The 7,732-nt window shown below is 32.8% G+C and overlaps 1 protein-coding gene across 1 annotated transcript in view; it reads left to right on the forward strand.

Moving 5' to 3' along the window:
- LOC127701324 (mitochondrial ribosome-associated GTPase 2-like) overlaps positions 1-3,200 on the forward strand; it is a 560,717-nt gene extending 557,517 nt beyond the window's left edge. The window contains exon 8 of the transcript XR_007981979.1: positions 3,139-3,200. The gene's annotated coding sequence lies outside the window, so the exon portion shown is untranslated. The remainder of the gene's footprint in view (positions 1-3,138) is intronic.
- Positions 3,201-7,732: the final 4,532 nt, after the last annotated feature.

The raw sequence follows: 7,732 nt of genomic DNA on the forward strand, positions 1-7,732 counted from the left end.
CGCCAAAAATAAAACGTAAAAATGAAAAACGTTTCCAGTATTAAAAAATATCTACCAGTGATTTCTTCATAAAAATTTCAAGAAGGAAAGTGCCATGCGTACTCTTCAAATTAAAGCAAAAAAAAGTGTATGTCACCGACCTTTCAAAAAAGTTATGAGTAATTTTCATGTTTTTTTCTCGTTCGTTTTGAAGAAAAGAGTTGTCTTTCTTCAGAACATTGAATCTGACGTCATAGTACAAGCTTTCCTTGCCGGCGCACTATTTGAAAAAAATCGCAAGTTGGACGTTTGGAACCCCACATTTAAATTTCAAAGAATAACAACTACATTCACCAACTTTATTATCCGGTAATACAAGAGATAATATGCATGTATCAGTATCAGATCTCATGATGCTGTTGCCGCACATTATTAACCTTCAGAATCACCATACGTCGGAATGAAAAACTGTTTGAAATAACTTTTTACGCCGCTTTTGTTAGGAAAGTCTGTTTTTGTCCTCTGCCCCTCATTAGCAAAATTATTGCACTGGCTAACTTACAGACTATTTGACTGGATGTGTGGGGTTTTTTTTCGCGTCAATTTCAGAAGTTTGCTCTAACGCACTCATTCGCTACTGTTGACAGACGGACAAACATAAGCATGGACGGACTTCTTAATACCATTATTTTTCCCGACTAAGACGAACGTATAGAAATTATTCCATCTAGTTTGTGAATTCATTATTTCTGAATATTTAAGATATACTGAGGAAATTAAAATTATAGGTATAATATATGAATTAAAGTTTTTGATTCTAAAACGTTATACATCCATTTAGCCTATCATAAAATACAATCCCTGTTATTACTACCTCACGTGTTTTGAATAAACGAGACAGAAAATATAAAATACAAAAAGTTTTTAATTCAAAAATTAATTTAGAAATAATTTTCCGTTAAAAACTACAATGTAAGATTTCTCAAAACAGGATAAAATATTATGAATCTAAATTGTTTATTTTGGGAATTAAAACAAAGACAAGGTTGTTGCCGGCATTGAAAAATCGAAATTTGTTTTTAATCTTTCAGGTCATTGTAGCTTAATGAAAGTGAGAAATTTTATGTTGGATATTATTCTTGGAGCAATTGTTTTTGTCATTAGTTAAATTTACAACAATTTAGTTTTAAACACCGAATTTTTTTATTTTAATTCACATTCGCTGAGTATTAATTTTATTAATATGTTTTGCCTTACAGCTTATTTCCTAATGCTTGTAGAGTAAAGCTTTGGTTGGCTTCCTTGCTTTGTTTGTATAAATGTTTATTCAAGCTTTGTAATTAAGAGTGACATCTTCATATATAGGTATGTAAAACTGTATATATGATATTTAAATTCAATTGGACGTTATCCCAATATAATTATAAAAAATATATAAACAAGGCAAGCAAGCTAACCAAAGTGTTGCTCTACATGCATTAGGAAATTAGCTGTAAGCTTCAGTGAGATCAGGCGAAATCTTTATCATTTCTCACTTTTTGAAATGAAACAAATGACAAACGACAATGAACCTTTGTCATAAGATTTTGTCAATTTAGCAGTATAAATAAATTTTAACTTCATTGCAAGATCGGACATTATTTTACGAGAATCGTCAAGAAATAAGTTACATGCATACGTTGCCAGTATGTCAAAACTTCTAGAAATTATTGTTTATCGGCCTAACCTTCTGGATACTCAATTTGAAAATCACATAAGTTCAAATTATAAGCGTAAGACATTAAAATTTACCAGTGTAAAGTTACACAGGCGTACGAGATTTGCGCCGATTTAAAAAAAATCGATCTTTCATTTGCGCCGATTTGATTCCTTCAATAGCGCCTATTATATTTTTTTTATCACTAGCCCGATACTATAAATAATTTACGAGTAAATATATGTACACTGTAGTAAACCTAGAATTTATACTGGTAATATATGGAAATAAACAGTGTTTCCTTATGTTTTAAGATAATTTTGGTCATATTGTTCGTGAACTTCGTTTTGACACGAGAAAGAAAAAGATGGACTTCGTTGTTGGCAAGTACAACAAGTATAGAACAGATGAAATGACAAGAAACAGATGTGTGGCATATAAATACTCGGCAAGAACAGATAATAATTCATTGTTTTACGTTTTTAGTGATCTTATTGGAGTGCTTTAAAATAATTCATAACATACAATGTATGTACAACTGGCTAACAAAAGAGGTTTACATGATAAATTAAACTCGAATGTGTCCATAGTATACGGATGCCCCAATCGCACTATCACTTTCTATGTTCAGTGGACCGTGAAATTGTGATCAAAACTCTAATTTGGCATTAAATTAGAAGGATCATATCATAAGGAGCATGTGTACTAAGTTTCAAGTTGATAGGACTTCAACTTCATCAAAAACTACCTTAACCAAAAACTTTAACCTGAAGCGGGACAGACGGACGAACAGACGGACGAACAGACGGACGAACGAACGGACGCACATACCAGAAAACATAATGCCCATAAATGGGGCATAATAAATGGGGCATAACAATAACTTTCACCTATAATTTACCTGTACACAATCGGCGCAAATGAAAGACAAAATCTACGCAAGTGAAAGAAAATAAAAATGAAATGCAGATCGGATTAAATGCAAAAAGTCGAGTTCAAAATTTATATTTTATCATTTTTATTAGAACGAAGGTTAAATATAGTGTAGTATCATTTGTGTCCATTTGTGTTTAATTTCCACTAGATATCAGCGCGACACTTAATTCCTCTTTTCTTGGAAGACGTATTTTTTAAAGCGTACACCATGTTGGAATCCGTGAAAAACGCGAAATAGGACGTTATAATTTGACGTTTTCTCATTGCTAGAAACAACGTCATAGAGCTTTTATGTCACTACCAAGTTGCGTTAGTTGATGCGCATAAACAATAGGCTGTTTGGTCTTTAAGGTTTTGCACAGGTTGGAAAAGGTTTTCTTTTTTAACTTAATTAATCCTTACCTTAACCCAACGCTGGGTCAAGTAGGATAAACGGTACTGTTTCATCGGAAGAACAGAGGAGTAATTCGGTTTAACTTAAGAAGTAAATCGGTTTATATGTACATAAGTTGACAGCTGACTAACAGGTCGACAGGTTGACACTAGAAAGGTCGACAAGTGTGAAAGTCAACAGGTTGACAGGTCGACATGATGAAAGGTCGACAGGTCGATAAGTGTAATGGTTAACAGGTTGACAGGTTTAAATTTACAATTCAGTTTTTAACCTTTTTATTAAGACCTGTCAACCTGTGACAGTCGACTGTCAACCTGTTAACCATTATTACAGTTTTCATTTCTCACCGTCAAATTGTCAACCTGTCGACTTGTCGACCTGTCTTCTAGTCACCAATAATACTATTTTACACTACATAAATTCTTTTAAATTGTCAACCTGTCGACTTGTCAACCATAATTTCAATTTTAACTATATTAACCATAAACCATTTACATTTTTAACATTGCCAACTTGTCGGCTTGTCAACCTGTCAACCAGTCAACCATAAAAATATTTACATTTTTAACACATTGTTAATCTGTCGACATGTTAACCTGTCTACCAGTCGTTTATACAATTTTTTTCATTGTGTAATTTAAATACCTTTATTGCCCATGAACACATACGCGTATAAATTTATTATAAAAGCCGAAACTATAGTACCGTATATCCAAGTTTTCTTAGAGACTAAACAATTTGTATTTTAATGATTTGACATTATGCACGTCTTTCAACATAACTAAATTTAATACACCTTATCGCTATTTGTCCGCCATTACTGGACATCACACAAGTTCCCGTAAAATTTTGACGTCATAATAGAAAATATCTGACGCCACAATGGAAAAGTGATTGTTGTATGACGTCAAAAGTTCGAGCGGGACTGATTCTCGGGTCAAGCGGGATTAGCGATAAGGTGTATTAAATATACACAAAACGTTCACAGTATTTATCAACAGATGAAGTATTAAAACTGGTAAAAGTAAAATCTACGGAAACGTCGCCATGCGACGTCCACAAAAAGTCATCTTTTAAAAATGAGCTTCGCCTCGGTTGACAATGTTTTATCGATGTAACAATCTGCTCTATCATGCTCTCAGCTATGTTATTTGCATAACAGACGGTTTGTAAGATCAAGTCAGAAATACATGCACGTGATGGTTATTTTTCAGAATGTTTGACGCTATGAACATATTCCCGACATGGCAGCATTATGTCACAGGATACACAACGGATTATTTAAGGATGTTACAAGGGGTAGACAACACACCACAACAGGTCATGTCAGAACTTACCCACGAGTATTCAAATTTTTACTGGAATTCAGCCCTTGGCTACAATAGTCTGCTGATAAACATGATGAAAGTATACATCGAGGGAATAGTACATCCTGTATTACAACAGACAACCGATGTAGCAGAATATACGTACAACAATGCAGTCCTGCCAGCTGTAGAATATACCTCAGATTCAATATTCGCATTAATTTCCTTTTCGGAAAATGTAAGCAACCCATTTCAACAACTTTAATTTATATATACTATACATGTCTTACGTTTAAAAAAATTATACCCCATTTGCATTCAACCTGATTAAGATAGCCATGCGTCCACCATTCCATAACCAGTTTGACTTTAATTTACAGACTGTCAACTATTTAACTTTATTTCCATCATTGTTGTTTTGATTTGAATTAACACTTGCATGCTTTTAACATGTTTTACTTTCTTCTTGTGTTATTGAGTTTGTTACTTATTCTCTAAGCTTTTTAACCTTTGCTCGCATTGTTCTTATTTTCTAATTTCTTTCTTTCTCTCTTTTTCTTTCTCTTCACTGCTTTTTGTCTCATTACTTTGATGCACACAGTACCTGGCTGACTTCAGTAAAATACAGTTATTCTGTATATTGCTTCTCTTCTTTCTGTTCTTTGGGATGCAAAGGAGTATAATACTGACAAGAAACCGTAAGAAAGGTGCGTTAGTTAACTATACACCTAATCGCTATTTATTCCATTCCGGATAAGTTCTAAAATTACACCGTGAACTTTTTCATCCAGTTGGAGCAATCGTAACTACTCGGCCATTCTCGCTATGCAATACAATAATATTTCTTCGTGCAACCAGAAAGGCCGAGTAGTTCCGATTGCCAGTTGGAGCTATCTGGGGCCCTGTTTAAACAATGCACCATGCATGATACTTTTTAATTAGATCTGTTTAAAACATTATACTTCAAATAAAATATTTTTTTACTCTAATTTGAGTTTCGAAAAAGTGGATCATAATCTATCAAAGTTTCGTACTGATCGCTTTCTAAATTTTTCCATCCCTCAGCTCGTTACTGATGACCTTTGTTGTTTACCTGTTCAAGGCCTGTTGACCAAAACAGGAAGTTGTCTAAATGACTGGGTTTTTTTTCCGGATTGGACTAAATAGCGATAAGGACTTAGGTGCATTGTATCCCCTTATTCATTTTTCTTGCCAAACTTTCTGCATCCTGAAAATTATGGAATGCAAAATATGTCACAGTATGTCTGAACTATTTTCATTTCGATCAACACCATGTTACGATTTCTACATAGTTAATATTTTATACGAAAAGAAAGGAAACGTTTTCCCCTTCACGAGGCAGCAATCTCTCAAGATACTTGAAAATAATTTATTCTATGAAAAATTTCTTTATTGCTGTTTGCTGCGAAATATGACAGTCCGTACTGTCATCTGAAGCTGTAATCTCTGTCCAATAATCATTGCAACACGACACTAGTATACGATTTAAACCATAGAGGGCATTTTAAGGAGCTACATGTAGGTTAAGACTAAAAATAAAGGACATTAATCCTAAATCACTGGTATGTTTATGTCCAACCATTTTATGTAAATATATTCTAATATTTTAAGAAACATATATTATTCTAAGCCGTATGTTTTATATATATTTCTTTATTTTTTTGCTTAAAAAACAACGATGAAAACAAACACTATGGCTATGCTGTTTGAGGAGTTCTTTGTTTAAATCTGCAAATTTTGAGACAGTTTGGCAAGTAATTTATAAGAGAGTTTATTTGAATAAAGAACAATAAGTGATTTGTTGCATTATTTAGACTGAATGTTGTAACGATTACCAAATATTTGTTTTTGTTAGAATCATTTTTTCAACTTAGCCATTTAAGGTTTTTTTTGTTGGAAATAATATCTGGTACATCGCATAAATTTTAACCCATACACTGCATGAAATGAAACATGAGAAAATACCTGGGGGCGGGGAGGGGGTAATTGTCTGGATTTTACAAACCCTTGAACTTGACAAAAGAAAATGTATTCGAGATCACTTTTAGTTATCAATCTTATTTTTCAGATATGATAGTTTATAGAAGTCTTTTGTGTCATTCCATTTGGCAAAAGGACACGGCAGCAGATGAAATGGAAGGTGTGTGGTCTTTAATTGTTAATAGCGTTTATAGTTTTGTTTTTATGTTGTTTTCTTATAGCAAAAAGAGTTATTTTATCCGTTTGCATTCGTTGCTTATTTCTAAACACAAACTAGGCTGTCTTGACCTTGTTATAGGGTATGAATGATTCGTTCATTGTTGAAGACCCTACATCAACTGTCATGATGAAGAACAGGAATAAAAGCCCTGTTCATTGATAATTTTCTATGCTTTCTATGTATTGTGTGCGATTTTGTCCCATGAACATTTACTCCATATCCTTTCATTTTCTATCGTTAAATTTTGACTTTTTATGTATCATTTGTATAGGGGGTTTATTTTCTGGGTAAATTTTTCAGTGAACAAGAGGAGTGTTCGACAATTCATTCTCCTTTGTTTGTTTATACTGCTTTTGCTTTAGTAAGAAATCGTTTCTAGGCAATGACAAAACCATTTATTTATTCATTTTATTACTCGTTTAAACAAATTCGTTTAAAGTTACCGTAAATTCAGCTTTTAAATTGCCAAAAAAAAGGGGGCAAATTTTTAAGGCACATTTCATCGGCGCGTTACTTTTGCGCGAATTCGTCCTACGTTTGCGCGAAAAAAAATCACGTTTGTGCGACAAAACGCATTACGTTTGCACGAAATTTACCTGTTGAAAAGTCACTACGTTTGCGTGGACTAATATAAAATATATATAGTGAAATAATAAAAAATCATTATTTTTTTTTATAAAATTTTTTAACAAATTACTTAATAATAATATAATTAAAAAAAAATCAACTGAAATTAATTTGAACTGTTTTATCGGACCTCAAGTACATATACATGTACATGTCAATGATTGTGCTGTACTCGCCAATTGTCCACCCATATAAAAGTTTGAAAGTCCACTAACAAGATGGACTTTATTATCTCTGAGACAAATAAAGGACAATTGTACTTAAATTTAGATGGATATACTTTCAGTATAGATACTAAGTTGAAAAATGGAGACATTTCTATGAGTTTGACTATCCCTCTGGTATCTTTCGTCCCTCTTTTCTAGGAGATGCACAAATAAAATTGTGAAAATGTAGAATTAGGACTGACCGGAAATGCAAAGGGTTCTTTTCCATGATATTCAATGTATTTATTCAAATCTTTTCTTTTACACAAATGCAGTGTTGTTTAGTGTTTATATAAACGAATAAAGACTCTCATACACATTTATCAATATATGAAATAAGAAGATGTGGTATGATCGCCAATTTAT

Source organism: Mytilus californianus, unplaced genomic scaffold (genome assembly GCF_021869535.1).
Source record: "Mytilus californianus isolate M0D057914Y unplaced genomic scaffold, xbMytCali1.0.p SCAF_5, whole genome shotgun sequence".
In the NCBI taxonomy this organism is placed as follows: Eukaryota; Metazoa; Mollusca; class Bivalvia; order Mytilida; family Mytilidae; genus Mytilus; species Mytilus californianus.